The sequence below is a fragment of the Triticum dicoccoides genome, chromosome 4B (genome assembly GCF_002162155.2).
Source record: "Triticum dicoccoides isolate Atlit2015 ecotype Zavitan chromosome 4B, WEW_v2.0, whole genome shotgun sequence".
In the NCBI taxonomy this organism is placed as follows: Eukaryota; Viridiplantae; Streptophyta; class Magnoliopsida; order Poales; family Poaceae; genus Triticum; species Triticum dicoccoides.
The window spans coordinates 85,015,336-85,039,388 of record NC_041387.1 but is presented as its reverse complement, the minus strand read 5'-3'; positions in this window follow the sequence as shown (position 1 = coordinate 85,039,388).

The window sequence follows — 24,053 nt, the reverse complement described above, 5'->3', positions numbered from 1 at the left end:
GTTACGGTGGTGTAAATAGTTTTTCGTGGTTGCCTCTGATGTTCTCGGGGTATGTGGGTATATATAGGAGGAAGAAGTAGGTCGGTGGATGCCCGAGGGGCCCACGAGATAGGGGGGTGCGCCCAGTAGGGGGCGCCCTCCACCCTCGTGGCTTCCTCGATTGCTTCTTGACTTACACTCCAAGTCCCCTTGATCACGTTTGTTCCAAAAAGATCGTTCCCGAAGGTTTCATTCCAATTGGACTCCGTTTGGTATTCCTTTTCTTTGAAACACTGAAATAGGCAAAAAAAGCAATACAGGTTGGGCCTCTGGTTAGTAGGTTAGTCCCAAAAATGATATAAAAGTGTAAAGTAAAGCCCATAAACATCTAAAACGGGTAATATAATAGCATGAAACAGTAAAAAATTATAGATACGTTGGAGACGTATCACATCACGGCGGAGATCGGATGACATCTGAGTTAGGTTCTGGCCTCGAATATTGTAATGTTCATCACGCTAGATTTCATAGTCGTTATCTCGTGCCGGGGAACGGCCTCTTGATCCATAGATCGATCTGGTCTGACTGGCTCTATTGGCTACGTCCCGTTGCTAGTCATATGTGTAACCCGCAGCTACTGTCTCCTTGCCTCTTCGGCGAGGAGGTGCAGGCTGGTGTTCGGCTTGATATGCCGCTTTATCCCGTCCATGTGGTGGTCGGTCTGGTTGTATTTCGACGGTATTGTCTCAAGGGCTTTGTCATCAAATTGTGGCAGCAACTTGCGCTTGGGGTAACTTTTGGTAGGTCGCTCGTGGCCGTACTCCTTAGTGGCCAGGACCTTGGTCCACCTTTCATTGAGCATATCCTGCTCAGTTTTGAGCTGTTGCTGTTTCTTTTTCACGCTCCGCATTGTGGCGATGAGCTGTCGCTTGAAGCATTCTTGTTCGAGGGGTTCCTCTGGGACGATAAAGTCTTCATCACCGAGGCTAACATCTTCTTTGGAGACTGGCATATAGTTGTTTTCTTCCGAATCTTTGTGATCAACGTGTTTGGGGCTATACTGACCCTCTTCCCCCTCATCCTGTTTGGATGTGGGCTTGACGTGGTGTTCTGGGATCTTCGGTATCATCCAGAGTCTCATTGTCTCTGGTGCTGGTATTACTATCATTCGCCCGACGCGATTGTGAGCGGCGCCGCTGACGTTGGCGCTTTGGTGGCTTATCGACGGGCTTGTCCTCATCCGGGTTCTGATTATCCTCATCGTCCTTTTTATCAGGAGTGTCCACCATGTATATGTCATAGGTTGAAGTGGTCGTCCAACGCCCTGTGATGGGTGGGACTTGACCCTATTCGGCGTCGGCATTGTCGTCCATACCGTCGATGTCTTTAGACGTGTAGTCCAGCATGTCGGTTAAATCCTTGACAGTGGCTATTAAGTGGGTGGTGGGCGGGTCATAAAATTCCCCGCTCTCTACCTCCAACCCGTACTGGGTGTAGTTCGGAGGCAAGCTTTTGTAATGGTGAGGGATCGCATTAAGCCCAGCGCTTCGTCTAAGGGTGAGAGCTGGGTCTGAGTCCATGGATCTGTAGGGTTAAGTTCGGCGACAGACACCTGATCGGGCCCGATCAACGCAGACTTTGATAGTTCGGAGCTATCGTCCAGAGGTGAGTCCAAACCACATTTGGGTCTCCGGTCGGAAGTTCCATGATAGAAGAGAGTCCGGCGGGGGTGATCCCCCCATCCCCGGATGTTACTACCCGCTCCGGATCTACGGCCGAGGCGAATGTGAGTGTCGGCCCCTGGATGGGATCTAAGTGAGGATCCGAAGAGTTTCCTTCATGGAGGCAAGGGGCGGCAACCGGGGCCGCGAACCCCTCGAAGACCAGATCTCCTCGGATATCGGCGATGTAATTCAGGTTTCCAAACCTGATCCGGTGGCCAGGGGCGCAATTGTTGACCTGCTCAAGGTGGCTGATCGCGTTGGCACGAAGCACGAAGCCGCCAAACACAAAGACCTATCTGGGGAGAAAGGTTTCCCTAGACGCAGCATCATTGGTAATGAAGAGGCGCGCCATCAATCCTACTGTCGATGATACAACGGAGCTCTCAATGAAAGCACCAATGTCGGTGTCAAAACCGACAGATCTTGGGTAGGGGGGGGGCAAGCTGTATGTATGAGGATCAATGGTAACTATGATCAAAAGGACACAATATTTACCCAGGTTCGGGCCCTCTTAATGGAGGTAAAACCCTACTCCTGCTTGATTATATTCGATGAGTATAGGGGTTACAAGAGTTCATCTACCTCGAGATCATAATGGCTAAACCCTAGCTTAGCTAGCCTATCAATGTTGTGATCCTGCCTTTGATCTAACCCTTCGGTTTATATATATACTGGAGGGGCTTAGGGTTGTACAAAGTGGGTTTAACAGAAAGTAAATAGTATATCCGGACACCTAAACTTGCCATCCACGTATATGGGAGTCCCTACCAGACACGAGAGGTGGTCTTCTTCCTTGTATCTTGATGGCCCATCAGTTCGGCCCATATCCAATGGACCAGACGCCCGAGGACCCCTTAGTCTAGGACTCCCTCATGTACCCACCAGTTTCTTTTGGGTATCCTATGAATATGAACTTCTTTGATTTGGGTTCGAGCTTATCATGCTGAAACTTTTTCACATAAGCATCGCAACCCCAAACTTTAAGAAACAACAGGTTTGGTTTCTTGCCAAACCATAGTTCATACGGTGTCGTATCAACGGGTTTAGACGGTGCCCTATTTAACATGAATGAAATTGTCTCTAATGCATAACCCCAAAAGGATAAAGGCAAATTGGTAAGAGACATCATAGAACGCACCATATCCAATAGAGTACGGTTACGACATTCGGGCACACCATTACGCTGTGGTGTTCCAGGTGGCGTGAGTTGTAAAACTATTCCACATTGTTTCAAATGAAGACCAAACTCATAACTCAAATATTTTCCTCCGCAATCGGATCCTAGAAACTTTATTTTCTTGTTACTATGATTCTCTACTTCACTCTGAAATTCTTTGAACTTTTCAAATGTTTCAGACTTGTGTTTCATTAAGTACACATACCCATACCTACTCAAATAATCTGTGAAGGTGAGAAAATAATGATACCACCGCGTGCTTCAACACTCATCGGACCGCATACATCGGTATGTATTATTTCCAATAAGTCATTAGCTTGCTCCATTGTTCCGGAGAATGGAGTCATGGTTCGCAAGTATCAAATGATTCATAATCAAGTGATCCGAAAGTCCATCAGCATGGAGTTTCTTCATGCGCTTTACGCCAATATGACCTAAACGGCAATGCCACAAGTATGTTGCACTATCATTATCAACTCTGCATATTTTGGCTTCAATATTATGAATATGTGTATTACTACGATGAAGATTAAATAAACCATTCACCATGGGTGTATGAGCATAGAAGGTTTTATTCATGGAAACAGAATAACAATTATTCTTGTATTGGAATAAACACAATCCAATCTTGTTCATGCTCAACGCAAACACCAAATAACATTTATTTAGGTTTAACACTAATCCCGAAAATATAGGGAGTGTGCGATGATGATCATATCAATCTTGGAACCACTTCCAACACACATCGTCACCTCACCCTCAACTAGTCTCCATTTGTTCTGCAACTCTTGTTTCGAGTTACTAATCTTAGCAACTGAACAAGTATCAAATACCAGGGCTACTACAAGCACTAGTAAGGTACACATTAATAACATGTATATCAAATATACCTTTGCTCACTTTGCCATCCTTCTTATCCGCCAAATATTTGGGGTAGTTCCGCTTCCAGTGACCATTTCCTTTGCAGTAGAAGCACTCAGTTTCAGGCTTGGGTCTAGCTTTGGGGTTCTTCTTGAGAGTGGAACTTTCTTGCCATTCTTCTTGAAGTTCCTTTTCTTTCCCTTGCCCTTTCTCTTGAAACTAGTGGTCTTGTTAACCATCAACACTTGATGCTCTTTCTTGATTTCTACCTTCGTCGATTTCAGCATCGCAAAGAGCTCGGGAATCGTTTTCGTAATCCCTTGCATATTAAGTTCTAGTAGCTTGGTGATAGTGACTAGAGAACTCTGTCAATCACTATCTTATCTGGAAGATTAAATCCCACTTGATTCAAGTGATTGTAGTACCCCAGACATTCTAAGCACATGCTCACTAGCTGAGCTATTCTCCTCCATCTTGTAGGCAAAGTACTTGTCAGAGGTCTCATACCTCTCGACATGGACATGAGTCTGAAATACCAATTTCAGCTCTTGGAACATCTCATATGCGCCATGGCGTTCAAAACGTTTTTGAAGTCTCGGTTTTAAGCCGTAAAGCATGGAGCACTAAACTATTAAGTAGTCATCATAACGAGCTTGCTAAATGTTCATAACGTCTGCATCTGCTCTTGCAATAGGTTTGTCACCTAGCGGTGCATAAAGGACATAATTCTTCTGTATAGCAACAAGGATAATCCTTAGATCACGGACCCAGTCTGCATCATTGCTACTAACATCTTTCAACTTAGTTTTCTCTAGGAACATATCAAAAACAAGGGAGCTAAATCGTGAGCTATCGACCTATAACATAGATATGCAAATACTATCAGGACTGAGTTCAATTAATCAAATTACTAATGAACTCCCACTTAAATTAACATCCCTCAGGTTATCTAAGTGAAACATGATCCAAATCAACTAAACCATGTCCGATCATCACGTGATATGGGGTAGTCGTCAATGGTGAACATCTCTATGTTGCTCATATCTACTATATGACTCATGTTTGACCTTTCGGTCTCCAGTGTTCCGAGGCATGTCTGTACATGCTAGGTTTGTCAAGTTTAACCCAAGTATTCCGCATGTGCAAAATTGTCTTACACCTGTTGTATGTGAACGTAGAGTCTATCACACCCGATCGTCACGTGGTGTCTCAACACGATGAACTGTAGCAACCGTGCATACTCAGGGAGAACACTTATATCTTGAAATTTAGTGAAGGGATCATCTTATAATGCTACCGTGGTTCTAAGCAAAATAAGATGCATAAAAGACAAACATCACATGTAATCAAAATTTGTGACATGATATGACCATCATCATCTCGTGCTTTTGATCTCCATATCCAAAGCATCGTCATGATCTCCATCCTCACCGGCTCGACACCTTGATCACCATCTTTACGTCGTGGTCATCTCGCCAACTATTGCTTCTACGACTATTGTTAACTCATAGCGATAAAGTAAAGCAATTACATGGTGTTTGCATTTCATACAATAAAGAGACAACCATAAGGCTCCTACCGGTTGTTAGATATCTTACAAAACATGATCATCTCATACAATAACGTATATCACATCATGTCTTGACCATATCACATCACAACATGCCCTGCAAAAACAAGTTAGACGTCCTCTACTTTGTTGCTGCAAATTTTTACATGGCTGCTACAAGCTTCTAGCAAGAACCGTTCTTACCTATGCATCAAACCACAATGGCGTTTCGTCAAGTTTGCTGTTTTAACCTTCTTCAAGGACCGGCTGCAGTCAAATTCGATTCAACTAAAGTAGGAGAAACAGACACCCGCCAGCCACCTTTATGCAAAACAAGTTGCATGTCAGTCAGTGGAACCGGTCTCATGTGCGTGGACATGTAAGGTCGGTTCGGGCCGCTTCATTCGACAATGTCGTCGAATCAAAATAAGACTTTGGTGGTAAGCAGTATGAACATCACCGCACACAACTCCTTTGTGTTCTACTCGTGCATATCATCTACACATAGACCTGGCTCATGATGCCACTGTTGGGGAACGTTGTTGCATGGAAAACAAAAAAATTGTACGCACACGCAAGATCTTTCCATGGAGATGCATCGCTACGAGAAGGGGAGAGCATCTACATACCCTTTTAGATCGCTAAGCGGAAGCATTTATCACGCGGTTGATGTAGTCGTACTCTTCGCGATCCGATCACAATCCAACCGACCTAGTGTCGAACGGACAGCTCCTCCGAGTTTAGCACACATGAGGCTCGGTGACGTCTCCTCCTTGATCTAGCAAGAGGGAGAGGATAAGTAGATGGGATCACAACCAACACCACGACGCGGTGATGATGGTGGTGTTGGAGCACCGACAGCACTTCGCTAAGTGTCGCCGGGACGAGGCAATGGATTTGCGGAGTAACGGGAGATAGAGGGGCGCCAAGAGCTTGGTGTGTGCTCTTGGGGCGCCCCCTCCCCTCTATATATAGGTGGAGGGGCGTGGGGAACAGCCCCTCCAAGCCCTAGGGCGCAACTAAGGGGGAGAGGACTTGGACTCCAAGTCCAATCCAATTCCTAATAGGACTCCTTCCTTTTTTGCCTTCCCTAGCCACATGGGCTTTTGAGGACTTGGTGTGCCTAGCCCAATAAGCCAAGGGCGCCTCCCTGCAGCCCATGCTAGCCCTTGGGTCGTGGTGGACCTACTTCTGGACTTCTGGACCCCTCTGGAACCTTCTGGAAGCTTCCCGATACAATACCGAAAAAACTGCACCTTTTTCCGGAACCCAAAATATGACTTCCCATATATAAATATTTACCTCACGACCATTCCGAGACTCCTCGTGAAGTCCATGATCTCATCCTCGACTCACAACAACATTTGGTTATCACTCATCAAATATCCCAATACTACTCTAGCGTCAACAAATGTTAAGCGTGCGATCCTGCGAGTTCAGGAATTATGTAGTCATGACCGAGACACCTCTCTGGTCAATAACCAATAGCGGGACCTGGATTCCCATATTGATTCCTACATATTCCACGAAGATCTTTTATCGGTTGAACCTTTATGACAACATACATAATTCCCTTTGTCTGTCGGTATGTTACTTGCCCGAGATTTGATCGTTGGTATCTTTATACCTAGTTAAATCTCGTCAGTGGCAAGTCTCTTTACTCGTTTCGTAATACATCATCTCATAACTAACTCCTTAGTCACTTTACTTGCAAGCTTCTTGTGATGTTGTATTACCAAGAGGGCCCAGAGATACCTCTCCGATACACAGAGTGACAAATCCCAATCTCGATCCATGCCAACTCAACATACACCTTCAGAGATACCTGTAGAGCATCTTTATGATCACCCAGTTTTGTTGTGACATTTGATAGCACACAAGGTATTCCTCCAGAGTTCGGGAGTTGCATGATCTCATGGCCGAAGAAACATGTATTTGACATTAAGAAAGCAGTAGCAATAAACTGAACGATCATAGATATCTATGCTAACGGTTGGGTCTTGCCCATCACATCATTCTCCTAATGATGTGATCCCGTTATCAAGTGACAACACATGTCTATGGTTAGGAAACCTTAACCATCTTTTGATCAATGAGATAGTCTAGTAGAGGCTCACTAGGGACACAATATTTGTTTATGTATTCACACATGTATTTAAGTTTCCGATCAATACAATTCTAGGATGAATAATAAGACTTTTTCGTGAATAAGGAAATATATAATAACAACTTTATTATTGCCTCTAGGGCATATTTCCATCAGTAGGGGGCGCCCTGGCCTTATGGCCTTATTGGGCAAGTGCACCAGCCCCTACAAGGCATGTGCGCCTCGGAAGGAGAAACCCTAAGGCCCTGTTCTGAGTGGAGGGATATAAAACATAGGAAAATAAACATGTGAAGGAATTGGGTTGCAGGGAGCTTGGAAACCTTTGTGATCTTGAAATGGAGGATCGGCTAAAACTGAGGTGTTCGGGTCACGGGATAGAATCCAAAGGAAAAGCTAATTTTGGGACCCACCAGGTTGTAGGCAAACACCAGCAACAGGGCACAACTGGTACCTATATCTCTCGCAATCCATATGTATGATTGAATATTTTATTTGGGGCACCTCTGTTTTGTCTCGGCCATCCACCAACAAACGATCTTGGAGTAGATTTTTCTTTTCCTTCAGAATGGGCACAGGAAGCCAGCATTTCCTTTGGAATATTGTGCTGCCATCCTACAATTTGAACACTTCAAGTATCCAGTAGGAATTCTTGCCAGTGAAAATCTTGTAAAATTCCTGTGAAATGAATGAAGCCTAAGTGGGAGGGAGTCCACTTCCTTGGCGCCTCCCAGGAGGGTCAAGGGCTGCGCCCCCAGCCCTCCCATGCCCCTATATATAGTGGGGAGGGGGTACAAGGGCTGGAAACACCAAATCTTAAGTCCCCTCTCTCTCTCTCCTGATAAGCCTTCGCCTCGATTTGTAAGTGCTTGGCGAAGCCCTGTCGGTGTTCCGTTGCCATTACCACCACCACGCTGTCGTGTTGGTTAAGATCTCATCTACCTCCTCTCCCTCACTTGCTGGATCAAGGAGAGGACGCTGCCAAGATGTAGGTGTGCTAAACTCGGAGGTGTCGCATGTGCGGTACTAGATCGTGATTGGATCATGCAGAGTACAACTACATCAACCGTGTTATGGCGCTAACACTTTTGGTCTACAAGGGTATGTATACACACTCTCGTCTCATTGTTATACTTCTCCATACATAGATCTTGGGTGTTTTGTAGGAATTTTTTTGATTTTCATGCAACGTTCCCCATCACCACCACCATCATCATCATCATTACTTATCAGCACCGCCATCGAAGCCACCACCCATCACCGCTTGCTTCCTTCGCTCCAAGATCTCTATCCTTACAATATCATTCCATTATTTGGTGAGCTTGTAGAATGCGCCCTGTATAATTTTGCATATAGAATGCGCCCTGTATATGCAAAACCACGGAGTGATGACGGTGAAGATGAAGTTATCGATGTAGGGCTTCTCCTAAGCACTACAACGATATGACTAAGGTAGAAATCTGTGGAGTGGGGCACCGCACATGGCTCAACAATCAACTTGTGTGTCTATGGGGTGCCCCCTCCCCCGTATATAAAGGAGGGGAGGAGGGGAGGGCCGACTGAGGGAGTCCTGGACTAGGGGGTGTCTGGATAGCCGAACTATCACCGTCGGCCGGACTCCAAGACTATGAAGATACAAGATTGAAGACTCCGTCCCGTGTTCGGATGGGACTTTCCTTGGCGTGGAAGGCAAGCTTGGTGATACGGATATGTAGATCTCCTACCAATGTAACCAACTCTCTGTAACCCTAGCCCCCTCCGATGTCTATATAAACCGAAGGGTTTTAGTCCGTAGGACGAACAACAATCATGCCATAGGCTAGCTTCTAGGGTTTAGCCTCATTGATCTCGTGGTAGATCTACTCTTGTACTACCCATATCATCAATATTAATCAAGCAGGAGTAGGGTTTTACCTCCACCGAGAGGGCCCGAACCTGGGTAAAAACATCGTGTCCCTTGTCTCCTGTTACCATCCGCCTAGACGCACAGTTCAGGACCCCCTACCTGAGATCCGCCGGTTTTGACACCGACATTGGTGCTTTCATTGAGAGTTCCTATGTGTCGTCACCTATAGGCCCGATGGCTCCTTTGATCATCAACAACGACGCAGTCCAGGGTGAGACTTTTCTCCCCGGACAGATCTTCGTATTTGGCGGCTTTGCACTGCGGGCCAATTCACTTGGCCATCTGGAGCAGATTGAAAGCTACGCCCCTGGCCATCAGGTCAGATTTGGAAGTTTGAACTATACGGCTGACATCCGTGGAGACTTGATCTTCGACGGGTTCGAGCCACAGCCAAGCGTGCCGCACTATCACAATGGGCATGATCTAGCTCTACTGCTGGACAGTGTCCTGGAGGCCGCACAAGTGTCCGCTCCGACCCTTAGCTCGGAGCTGACTGCGTCGATCGAGGATGGGTGGTTAGACACCGCCTCGGGGGCTGCTACCTCTACGGCGATAGAGCCGAATAACCATCTTGTCCTTTGCAAAGCCCGTGACTCAAAGGTGCCAGACTCCTTTGCGGACTCCGAACCTTCCGCGCCCCTGCCAATCGAACCCGATTGGGCGCCGATCATGGAGTTCACCACTGCAGACATCTTTCAGCACTCGCCCTTTGGCGACATCCTGAATTCACTAAAGTCCCTCTCTTTATCAGGAGAGCCCTGGCCGGATTATGGTCAGGAAGATTGGGATGCGGACGACGAATAAATTCAATGCCCACCCACCACCCACTTTGTAGCCACTGTCGATGACTTAACCGACATGCTAGACTTTGACTCCGAAGACATCGACGGTATGGACAACAATGCCAGAGACGACCAAGAACCAGCGCCCACAGGGCACTGGAAAGCCACCTCAACTCATGATGGATATATGGTGGATACCCCTAAAGGAAGCGATAACGAGGAACAATGGGACGCCGCGAAGGATAATCCCCTCGAAAAGCAGTCAAGACGGCGACGTAAGCGCCGCTCAAAGTCCCACCTCGACAAAGACAGCATCCATACAGACCTAGCCATAGAGCAGGGCGAACTGGTGGACGACGAACATGCCCTCGAGCAACCATCCGAACAGGATAACTTGGATAGACAATCTGTCCCCGGCGAAGATAACAGTCTGGACGATCTCACGCTGGACACATCGTTGGATCAGAAGAACCTCCACAAAAGGCTCGTCGCCACTGCACATAGTCTGAAGAAGCAGAAACGGAAACTCAAAATAGCGGAAGACGCACTCAGAATGAGATGGAGCAAGGTACTCAACACGGCAGACAAATACGGCGATAGTCGCCAAACAAAGAGCTACCCGAAGCGCAAACTACTGCCCGAATTTGACGAGGAGGCTGTAGAGCCCCCATGATCAAAAAACAAAGAGGTCGCCCGGTCGGATAGACGACCACATGGAAAACATGGAGCGGCAAGCGGCGCCGCACACAAGTCGGCACACGATCCGCATAAGGATCCGCACCTAAAGGATGGCCCAGACAGGTCTATCTATGGGCCAAGAAAGCAAGCTCTAGAAAGCAATACGACACGTCGAGTATTCGAACATCACGGCACACCCAAATACAGGAGCGCCGCACACCCCCTGTGTTTCACCAATGAGGTGCTAGATCATGAATTTCCAGCGGGATTCAAGCCCGTAAGCATAGAGGCATACGACGGAACAACAGACCCTGGAGTCTGGATTGAGGATTACATCCTATACATACACATGGCTAGTGGAGATGACCTCCACGCCATAAAATACTTACCCCTCAAGCTCAAAGAGCCAGCCCGGCATTGGCTCAAAAGCCTCCCAGAAAATACCATTGGAAGTTGGGAAGAGCTCGAGGATGCGTTTCGGGCAAATTTTCAGGGGACTTATGTCGCCCTCCGGATGCAGACGATTTAAGTCACATAACGCAACAGCCCGGAGAGTCAGCCCGCAAATTCTGGAACAGGTTCCTCACCGAAAAGAACCAAATAGTCGATTGTCCGGACGCCGAAGCCTTAGCAGCTTTCAAACATAACGTCCGAGACGAATGGCTCGTCAGACACCTCGGCCAGGAAAAGCCAAGAACAATGGCCGCATTAACAAGCCTCATGACCCGCTTTTGCGCGGGAGAGGATAATTGGCTGGCAAGATGCAGTACCAGCGACCCAAGTACGTCCGAAGTCAGGGATGGAAATGGGAAACCACGACGCAGCAAGGACCAGCGCTGGACTAAGGGAAATGGTCCGAAGAGCACGGCAGTCAACGCCGGATTCAAAAGCTCTTGGCAGAACAATAAAAAACTGCCTCTCAAGGACAACAACGACGAGCTATCCAACCTAAACAAAATCTTGGACAAGATATGCCAAATCCGCAGTACCTCCGGGAAGCCTGCAAACCATACCCACAGAGATTGTTGGGTCTTCAAACAGTCCGGCCGACTTAACGCCGAACACAAGGGGCTCGACACACCAAGTGAGGACGATGACGAACCCCACAAGCAGAGCACTGGAAAACAAAAGAATTTCCCACAAGAGGTCAAAATAGTAAACTCACTTCAAGTGACAACAGGGAAACATAGAGCGGCGCCCATTGAAATACGCACCGCACGGTCCACCCCAGCAGAGTCCCGACACTGGATGTCAAAACCAATCACTTTAAACCATCAGGATTACTCCGGAAGTATCCGAAACGCAGGATGGACTGCATTGATATTAGATCCTATAATCGACGGACTACAATTTACACAAGTCCTAATGGACGGCGGCAGTGATCTAAACCTGCTATATCAGGACACAATCCGCAGATTGGGGATAGACCCAACCAAAATTGTCCATAGCAACACTTCCTTTAAAGGAGTGATGACAGGCCCATATGCCCATTGTACGGGCTCTCTAACACTAGAAGTTGTGTTCGGCTCATCCGACAACTTCCCCCGTGAAAAGTTAGTCTTCCACATCGCCCCATTTAAAAGTAGCTATCAATCACTATTGGGACGCGAAGCTTTCGCCCGCTTTAAGGCAATACTGCATTATGCATCTCTTACACTTAAAATGCCCGGTCCACGCGGCATCATCTCATTAAAAGGAAACTTCGAGTGTTCCTCGAATACGGAAGAACGTGAGACTGCCTTGACAGCCACACACTAATCCGGCTTTGCTGATCAAAGCACCTAAACAGGTCATTCAGACCCCGGACACGGTTAGACGAGTCCGGCATAAATAAACAAGGGGCTTACTAGCCGCGTACCCCCTTACAAGGGGCTGCACGCATGTACAATAAGAGACAATAAAGCTCAATTTTATTCATTTTTTGAATCATACTTCATTTATATATTTTTCGCACGATCCTCTTTTTCTTCCAACTAAGTTCTTCTCTTTTACAGATGAACACCATGCTACACCCGTCCAGGATACAGCACAACGGAGACACAGGCGCAGACGTGCAGTAGGGACCCGTTGCAAGGATTCTTTTCAGATTAAGACCCTGCGTAAACCTTTTTTACTGTCTCTTGTTGATACACATCCCCCGGTTTCTTACTATAACCAAGGAGGAGGCTGGCATTTTGGCATCGGCCGCATCAGAAGTTTTTGCGCGTACCTGGACACTAGGGGCTTAGGGCATTGTTCTGCCCGTTTTCATAAAGACCGAATACCTTAGGGAGTGTTCGGCGTCTCGAGTTAGGCCTTATATGCATCAGCTCTGAATCATGTCTTTGGTCAAATGTTGGGTTTGCCCGGCTCCTGTGTTTTGCTGCCTTACGTTCCGCACTATCGGCTAACGCGGCACCAGGAGAACTACTGCGATTGTGCCCCAGTTCGGCCGGGTGAGCACCTCAGTAGAGAAAGCCGAAAACTGACTGTCATGATATAGCATGAGACTGGTCAACCACTCGATCGACCACCGAAATGTTTAGAATTCCTCCGCTTTGACGAAGGACCGTTTCCCGGTCAGGCACATACGCGCCCCGAATTCGGAGAGCATGGTGCCCCTAGGGGCTATATAGTAGCCCCACCATCGAACTCCTATGGCTAAGTGAAAGTGATAAAGCATTATAGTCCGGTTGCCTAGTTTGCAACGCTACCACCTCCTTCACAGGACCAAGACGTTGGATTAAGTGTGAAAATGCGCTTTTTTGCAAACACCCCCGCACTATGTGCGTGGGGGCTGAAGCCGAACACTGCCATCTTTCAGGTTATATACAAATATACATTAACGGCCGCACAGGAGGTATTTCAATACTTGAACGCACAAGTATAAAAAGCCCTTATATTATATTTGAAACATAGTTTCACAAATCATACATGTCATTTGAACATAACACTCTTCGAGCACTGCGTCTCTATTAAACGAGCGCCCTGCAGGACTTCCTCAAAATAGTGCTCGGCAGGTACTCGGCTTCTGTCCGAATCCTGGGATGCAACGTCAGTGGCCTTCATCTCTGCCCAGCATGTTTTGACATGGGCAAGAGCCATCCGTGCACCCTCTATGCATGCCGACCGTTTCATCGCATCGATATGCGGAACAGCATCAAGGAACTGCTGCACCAAGCCAAAATAACTCTTCGGATCGGGCCTTTTTGGCCACAAATGAGTCACGACATCCTTCATGGCAAGTCCGGACAACCTATTCAGCTCAGCCCATTCGGCTAACCGATTGGTTAATGGAAGGGGACGCTCTGGACTATGGAACTACGACCAAAAAAGCTATTCCATTCCATGATCCTTTTGGCCTTGGAAGTGTGTGACCGCGTGTGCGGCACTCGCCGCCAAATCCAGATAAGCATCCTCCTCACCCCACAGCTGGCCCAACTGGGCATACCTCGGATCCGTGAACTTCCTCCGCAGCAGAAAGGGCTTTCCAGCCGCGATATCCCCAGCTTGACGTAGCTCCTCCTTTATAGCTCTCATCGCGGAGCGGGCATCCTTGGCTTCGGCGGTGGCCTTCTTCAGGTCCTCTTGCTCCTCTCGGCGTTCTTTTTCAAGAAACTCGCAGCGGTCGGTAGCATTCTTTAGCTTCACGGCCATCTCGGCCATTTCCTCCCTGCTTCGGCAGTGAGCAGCCTGTTCGGCTTTTAGCTCTTCGGCCGCCTTCAAGGCAGTCACATTACTTTTTCTGGCTTGCTCCTTGGCCCGGGCGAGCTCCGCCCGAAGGTCCTCCATAGCAGCGGCACCATCTGCATTAAGCATACATGTTGTAAGGCACGGGCGTCAAGCTCCCTTACCAGGTGTCCGCGGAAAAGCTGCATACCTTGTGACTCGTCAAGTCGCTTACTGACCAGCGTGATGTCCGCATCCGCAACGTCAAGTTGCCACTTTAGTTCGGCAAATCCATCAGTCCGGCTCGCCACCGAACGCTCTGCCACCTATATAGGAAAGGCGACATCTTATACCTGAGATTATGATCCTTGGCACGCTGTCACTTTTGACAACGTACCGAGTCTCAGGGGATACTATCTATACAGGGCGCATTCTATATGCAAAACTGTCAGAAGGTATATCATTCTCGCGTACCTCAAACCCCGTCAGTAAACTCCTGACGGCTTCATGCAATCCGCTCTCAGCGGATGAAATCCTTTCAATCACCTTACCCATTAACGCACGGTGATCTTTTGAGATAGACGCTCACCCGAGCAGATCCTTCAGCTCCTCCGGACATACACTAGTTGGTGCCGGACCTTCCGGCCCTGCCGGACTGGGGGAAACCCTCCACGATGACACCTCAGGGTCGTCTACCCCGCCTGACGGTGCGGCAGATGGAGGCGTTTCGCTCTCCATCATCTCTGGACGAAGATCCCCCGAAGATGAGCTCTACTGAGAAGGGTTGAGATCCGAACTACAAGGTAAAACTTTGGTTATCTTTAGAGATAAAAACAGGGATGTCCCTTATTACAAAACTCCCCTTTCTACTTACGGCTCAGTAGAGGGCTGATTTCCTTGGGTAAATAGTGCGGCCGGGGCTTCTCCCGACGCAGGACCCTCTGGTGAAGATTTCCTCCCCCGCTTTGAGGCCTTGGCCTCCGGATCTTCAGAAGCGGTCCTCTTCTCCCCCTGGAGGGAGGGATTCTCGATCCCCCCTTTCTTGAGAGCCTTCATAGAGGAGGCAGTAGCTTCCCTGTTCCCCCCTTCGCCTTCTTCCAAAGGCGCAGCCTCCAGCATCTTGGCTAACACAGGATCCGGCGTGGTCTCAGGGAGGGGGGCCGGACACCTTATTAGTTTTGCTTTTGCTATCCACTCCTGTTCAAGGGACAGCTCTTTAAAGGGCAAGTTTATGATAAATGAGCGGATAGTGTCCGGGCACAGGACTACTTACTTGAGTATCCGGACGATTACAGCTTAGACCTGCGTCCTCGGTCAAGTCCGGACACATTTCTTGTGATCCGAAGAACAGTTTATACATATCCACGGGCGTCGCGCCCATGAAGTGTTGGAGAGCTCGTGGTCCCTCCGGATTGAATTCCCAGAGGCAGAGGGGCCGACGTTTGCAGGGCAGAAGGCGCCGAATTAGCATGACCTGCACCACTACAACCATATTGATCTCTCTCTCTTGGAGGTCTCGAATGCGGCCCTGCAACAGAGGTACGTCCTTGGACGCCCCCAATCAAGCCCTTTGTTGACCCATGACGCCAGCCGTTGTGGAGGACCCAAGCGAAAGGCAGGTGGCGCCACCCATCTGGTGCCCCTGGGAGCGGTGATATAGAACCACTCCCGTTGCCACAAACCAAGCTCCTCTTGAAAAGAGCCCTCGGGCCACGGAGCATCAGCACTCTTGCTTATAACAGCCCCTCCGCACTCTGCCTGCTACCCCTCGATCATCTTCGGCTCCACATTGAAGGTCTTGAGCCACAATCCGAAGTAGGGGTAACGCGGAGGAACGCTTCGCATACGACAATGAACGATGAGATGTGGAGGATGGACTCCGGATCCAAGTCGTGGAATTCCATCCCATAATAAAACATGAGCCCCCTCACGAAGGGGTCCGTCGGGAAGCTTAAACCCCGAAGCAAGTGAGACATGAACACGACGCTCTCACCAGGCTCGGGAGTAGGAATAACCTACCCTTGGGCAGGCAGCCTATGCGAAATTTCGCCGGTTAGATACCTGGCGTCTCTCAGCTTTAGCACATCTTCTTCCGTGACGGAAGAAGGCATCCACCGGCCTTGCAGGTCGGAGCCGGACATCGTTGAAGGTCCGAAGCGCCTAAATCTGGAGCTTTGGGTGTTGGAACTTGAGGCGAGGGGCGGATTCGATTGAGATTGAAATAAAGGAGCAGGCCTTGGTCTCGTTATAAAGAGGTTGAATACCAAGAGCCCTCCCCGTGGCCGTTTAGGGCTCGCCCTCGATAGAGGGGGCATGCCAACGGGCGTGGTTGGGTTACCCACGCCCGTATTGATGAGAATCCCGGAATAAGGGGACACGATCTCTGCTTTGACAAGATGTGCCAAGGAAACCGCTTCGCTAAACGCGCTGAGGTGGAATAATAAAAACAATTCGAATAAATGCTTGGTCGTGGTGTGACGTCATGCCACGAAATACGTCAGCAGATTGAACTTGTGTAAATATTATTCTCTCTACGGTGGTATGTGGAACTTGTTTTGCAGAGCCGGACACTATCCTGGTGTTCAAAATCTTCTATGAAGTATTCGGAGGAGGAATCCGCCTTGCAATGCCGAAGACAATATGCGCGCCGGACTCGTCGTCATTGAAGCCTGGTTCAGGGGCTACTGAGGGAGTCCTGGACTAGGGGGTGTCCGGATAGCCGAACTATCACCGTCGGCCGGACTCCAAGACTATGAAGATACAAGATTGAAGACTCCGTCCCGTGTCCGGATGGGACTTTCCTTGGCGTGGAAGGCAAGCTTGGTGATACGGATATGTAGATCTCCTACCATTGTAACCGACTCTGTGTAACCCTAGCCCCCTCCGGTGTCTATATAAACCGGAGGGTTTTAGTCTGTAGGACGAACAACAATCATGCCATAGGCTAGCTTCTAGGGTTTAGCCTCATTGATCTCGTGGTAGATCTACTCTTGTACTACCCATATCATCAATATTAATCAAGCAGGAGTAGGGTTTTACCTCCATCGAGAGGGCCCGAACCGGGGTAAAAACATCGTGTCCCTTGTCTCCTATTACCATCCGCCTAGACGCACAGCTCGGAACCCCCTACCCGAGATCCGCCGGTTTTGACACCGACACCGACCCTCTCTATGGCGCGCCCAAGGGGGGAGTCCTACTCTCATTAGGAGTATGTTTCCCCCTTTCCCTAGTTGGAGTAGGAGAAGAAGCAAGAGGGAGAGGGAGAGAAGGAAAGGGGGGCCGGCCCCCCTCCCAATTCGGATTGGGCTTGGGGGGGCGCCCCCACCTTGGCCGCCTCCTCCTCTCTTCCACCATGGCCCATTAAGGCCCATTAACTCCCCGGGGGGTTCCAGTAACCTCCCACTACTCCGGAAAAATGCCCGAACCACTCGGAACCTTTCCGGTAACCAAACATAGCCTTCCAATATATCGACCTTTATGTCTCGACCATTTCGAGACTCCTAGTCATGTCCGTGATCACATCTGGGACTCCAAACAACCTTTGCTACATCAAAACACATAAACGCATAATACCGATCGTCATCGAACATTAAGCATGCGGGCCCTACGGGTTTGAGAACTATGTAGACATGATTGAGACTCACTTCCGGTCAATAACCAATAGCGGAACCTGGATCCTCATATTGGTTCCTACATATTCTACGAAGATCTTTATCGGTCAAACCGCATAACAACATACGTTGTTCCCTTTGTCATCGGTATGTTACTTGCCCGAGATTCGATCGTCGGTATCTCAATACCTAGTTCAATCTCATTACTAGCAAGTCTCTTTACTCGTTTCGCAATGCATCCTCCCACAACTAACTCATTAGTCACATTGCTTGCAAGGCTTATAGTGATGTGCATCACCGAGAGGGCCAAGATATACCTCTCCAAAACACAGAGTGACAAATCCTAATCTCGATCTATGCCAACCCAGTAAACACCATCGGAGACACCTGTAGAGCATCTTTATAATCACCCAGTTACGTTGTGACATTTGATAGCACACTAAGTATTCCTCCGATATTCAGGAGTTGCATAATCTCAGAGTCATAGGAACATGTATAAGTTATGAAGAAAGCAATAGCAACAAACTAAACGATCATAGTGCTAAGCTAATGAATGGGTCAAGTCAATCACATCATTCTCTAATGATGTGATCCCATTCATCAAATGACAACTCATGTCAATGGCTAGGAAACTTTAACCATCTTTATTCAACGAGCTAGTCAAGTAGAGGCATACTAGTGACACTCTATTTGCATATGTATTCACACATGTACTAAGTTTCCGGTTAATACAATTCTAGCATGAATAACAAAATTTTATCATGACATAAGGAAATATAATTAACAACTTTGTTATTGCCTCTAGCGAATATTTCCTTCAGTCTCCCACTTGCACTAGTGTTAATAATCTAGATTACATTGTAATGATTCTAACACCCATGGAGTCTTGGTGTTGATCATGTTTTGCTCGTGAGAGAGGCTTAGTCAACGGGTCTGCAACATTCAGATCTGTATGTACCTTGCAAATCTCTATGTCCCCTTCCGACACTTGATGACGGATGGAATTGAAGCGTCTCATGATGTGCTTGGTTCTCTTGTGTAATCTGGATTCCTTCGCCAAGGCAATTGCTCCAGTATTGTCACCAAAGATTTTCATTGGACCCAATGCACTAGGTATGACACCTAGATCGGATATGAACTCCTTCATCCAGACTCCTTCATTTGCTGCTTCAGAAGCAGCTATGTATTCCGCTTCACACGTAGATCCCGCCACGATGATCTGCTTAGAACTACACCAACTGACAGCTCCACCGTTCAATATAAACACGTATCTGGTTTGTGACTTAGAGTCTGGATCAGTGTTAAAGCTTGCATCGACGTAACCATTTACGACGAGCTCTTTGTCACCTCCATAAACGAGAAACATATCCTTTGTCTGTTTCAGGTATTTCAGGATGTTCTTGACTGCTGTCCAGTGATCCACTCTTGGATTACTTTGGTACCTCCCTACTATACTTATAGCAAGGCACACATCAGGTCTGGTACACAACATTGCATACATGATAGAACCTATGGCTGAAGCATAGGGGATGACTTTCATTTTCTCTCTATCTTCTGCAGTGGTCGGGCATTGAGTCTCACTCAACCTCACACCTTTAACATAGGCAAGAAACCCTTGCTTTCGCTGATCCATTTTGAACTTCTTCAAAATCTTATCAAGGTATGTGCTTTGTGGAAGTCCCATCAAGCGTCTTGATCTATCTCTATAGATCTTGATGCCCAATATATAAGCAGCTTCACCGAGGTCTTTCATTGAAAGACTCTTATTCAAGTATCCTTTTATGCTATCCAGAAATTTTATATAATTTCCAATCAACAATATGTCATCCACATATAATATTAGAAATGCTACAGAGATCCCACTCACTTTCTTGTAAATACAAGCTTCTCCAAAAGTCTGTATAAAACCATATGCTTTGATCACACTATCCAAATGTTTATTCCAACTCCAAGAGGCTTGCACCAGTCCATAAATGGATCGCTGGAGCTTGCACACTTTGTTAGCATCCTTTGGATCGACAAAACCTTCTGGTTGCATCATATACAACTATTCTTCCAGAAATCCATTCAGGAATGCAGTTTTGACATCCATTTGCCAAATTTCATAATCATAAAATGCGGCAATTGCTAACATGATTCGAATAGACTTAAGCATCGCTACGGGTGAGAAGGTCTCATCGTAGTCAACTCCTTGAACTTGTCAAAAACCTTTCACAACAAGTCAAGCTCTATAGGCAGTAACATTACTGTCAGCGTCAGTCTTCTTCTTGGAGATCCATTTATTCTCTATGGCTTTCCCATCATTCGGCAAGTCAACCAAAGTCCACACTTTGTTCTCATACATGGATCCCATCTTAGATTTCATGGCCTCAAGCCATTTCGCGGAATCTGGGCTCATCGTCACTTCCTCATAGTTCATAGTTTCGTTATGGTCTAGTAACATGACGTCTAGAACAGGATTACCGTAGCACTCTGGTGCGGATCTTACTTTGTTTGACCTACGAGGTTCAGTAGTAACTTGATCTGAAGTTTCATGATCACTATCATTAGCTTCCTCGGTAATTGGTGTAGGAATCAGTGGAGTTGATTTCTGTGATGAACTACTTTCCAATTCGGGAGCAGGTACAATTACCTCATCAAGTTCTACTTTCCTCCCACTCACTTCTTTCGAGAGAAACTCCTTCTCTAGAAAGGATCCATTATTAGCAATGAACATCTTGCCTTCGGATCCGTGATAGAAGGTGTACCCAACAATCTCCTTTGGGTATCCTATGAAGACACATTTCTCCGATTTGGGTTCGAGCTTATCAGGTTGAAGCTTTTTCACATAAGCATCATAGCCCCAAACTTTCAGAAACGACAACTCGGGTTTCTTGCAAAACCACAGTTCATAAGGCGTCATCTCAACGGATTTAGATGGTGCCCTATTTAACATGAATGCAGTCGTCTCTAAAGCATAACCCCAAAACGATAGCGATAAATCAGTAAGAGACATCATAGATCGCACCATATCTAATAAAGTGCGGTTACGACGTTCGGACACACTATTACGCTGTGGTGTTCCAGGTGGCGTGAGTTGCGAAACTATTCCGCATTGTTTCAAATGAAGACCAAACTCGTAACTCCAATAGTCTCCTCCACGATCAGATCGTAGAAACTTTATTTTCTTGTTACGATGATTTTCTACTTCACTCTGAAATTCCTTGAACTTTTCAAATGTTTCAGACTTATGTTTCATCAAGTAGATATACCCATATCTGCTCAAATCATCTGTGAAGGTCAGAAAATAACGATACCCTCCGCGAGCATCAATACTCATTGGACCGCATACATCAGTATTTATTATTTCCAACAAGTCCGTTGCTCGCTCCATAGTTCCGGAGAACGGAGTCTTAGTCGTCTTGCCCATGCATTACTAGGAAAAGGGCTATAGATAGGATTGATACTAATGGCGCATCGTGGAAGTAGTGCGCCACTACTATATACTAATGGCGCACCAGTTGGTGATGCGCCATTAGTGTGGAAGACACTAATGGCGCACCAGGAACATGGTGCGCCACTAGTATTAATTTTTTTTTCATTTTTCCATACATACTAATGGTGCATCAAGTCGAAGTGCGCCATTACTAGTTCTAACTAGTAATGGCACACCGGGCAGACCGTGCGCCATTACTGTATTTTTTTTATTCTTTTTTTTACAAAACTACTTGTCGTGGAATAGTCACGTCAGGTGTCCTCGTGAAAGGACTTACTTGTGGAGCCATCGCAACTAGGAAGCTTGAAGGGGTTAAATCGGGACAAGAGACACGAGAGGGTTTATACTAGTTCGGCCCCTTACGGTGAAGGTAAGGCCTACGTCTAGTTGGGTTGGTATTGATGTTTCGATGACCAGGGAGCGAGATACGCTATGCCCGGCTCTCGATGAGTTGTTTCTTGCCCTAAGTCGCCCGCAGGTCGTCCCCTTATATACACGGGTTGACACCTGCGGCTTACAGAGTCCCGGCCGGCTTATAAACAGAGTCCGTCTCGGTGACCAGTTAAATCTACCTTACGTTACAAGTCATGCCATCATGGCAGTTTACTACAATGGGCTTAAGCCGCCCGTGGGCCTTAAGCTCTTTATTGAACCGCCATCTTCATGCTTGGTCTTGGGCTTCCTCTGATGAATACTCTTTGCGTAACCCGGCCCCTCCTGGGCGGCTTACACAAATAGTCATATCCCCAACATTAGGCCCTAGATTGATTTGAACCTGTTCATGTCAATCTAAAAAATATTTTTAAAGAATTAAATCTTCAGTCTTCTGACTGTATAGAGGGTTTTCGTTAACCCGCCATGACGTCATCTCCTGGATCCGTCTTAACTCGGCATGACGTCATTCTTTCCTTTAACTCATTTTTTATTCCACCGAATCCTTCAACGGATCTCTTCTTTACTGACTACTCCAAAAATCGAGGCGTCGGGGCCGCTGGATAATAATTGTTATCTCCTCGTTTCCCGCGTCGTCTCAGTCATCTTCTCCCTATAAATAGCCACGACTTGGGTCTTTTTCTTTTTACCCTTTTAGTCGTCTTCTTACTCTCCTCTCTGCCGCTCAAGCTCCGCCGCCGTCACCCTCGACCCCCTCGTCTTCGTCGACTCAGGCCGCTGCATCGACCTGACTTTTGACCAGAGATCGATGGCCGGCCTCTGCAGTTCATCTTCATCCGTGAGTTCCTTTCTTCTCTTTTCTTAGATCTATCTTGCTGCTCTGCCAAGTTCGTCGGGTTCATCACCGCCCATGCAAACCCTTGCTAGTTCACACTTCCACAGCCTGTTTAGATCGTAAAAACTGTGCAGAACTGCTGCGGTAGTTGTTTGCGTTGATCTTGTATAGAAATAGATCTCATTTTTCTTGTTTGGAAACCTCCTTTGAATGCATGAACTTCTCTGCCCTGTTTTTAGGTCTAGAAATTTTCTCCCACAATAGTTTGATCCATAATAAAGGTTGTTGTCCGTGAAACTTGTTTCTATCACCCGGAAAGCTTCTTCTGGAAAACTTACTTTTATTACCACTGTACAGGCGTCCGGCTTAAATAAGTGACACTGAACTGTAAGCCTTGCCTTCCTCTCATGACCTTAAAAATCTTTGAATCATTGTCGATCCTGTCAGCGGCTTAAACTTTACTGCACAATCACCCTTATATCATTAGGCCCCTTGCTTAAGCCGCTATTTTAAAAAAATTTGAATATTTCTCCCGGGTTAAATGTGAACCGGAACTTTTTACTTTGTCGTAGGCCACTACTGTTATGGCTCCTAAGGCAGCCAAGGCCCCTGTGACTTGCAACTGGGTTCCATCCACAGTCACCAAAAGCAGACTTGCTGAGTTTGTGACATCGGGCTATCTGCCAAAAAAGGAGACCATGTCGTATCGTGCCCCTCACCCGTCTGAGGAGATACCTCAACCCAAAGACGGGGAGGTATTCATTTTCACAGACCATATGAACCGGGGATTTGCCCCTCCCGGCTCAAAATTCTTCAGGGAAGTTCTGGATTTCTTTGACCTGAGGCCTCAAGACATTGGACCCAATTCCGTGTCCAATCTATGTAATTTCCAAGTCTTCTGCGAGGTATATTTAGGAGAGGAACCAAGTCTGCTGCTGTTCAGAGAGATTTTTTACTTGAACTGGCGGAATGAGCGCGCCAACGGGCCTAGTCTTGAACTTGGCGGCATCTCAATCCAGTGGCGTAGAGACTGCCTTTTTCCTTACGCTGAGCTGCTGAGTCATCCCAAAGACTGGAACCAGACGTGGTTCTATTGCCAAGATACCTCCCCGGCTAACGAGAAGCCTCTACCCGGCTTTCGCGCCCTGCGTCTTGAGTCCAATCATCATTTGGCGGACAAGTTAACTGCTATTGAGCGCCTGCCTCTTAACCCCACCATCAGAAAGATCAAGGCCCTTTTAGGCAACGGGTTAACTGGCATTGATTTGGTCCGGGTCTGGGTCACCTGGCGGATACTACCATTAAGCCGCCGCTCCGGCTTAATGTGTAAT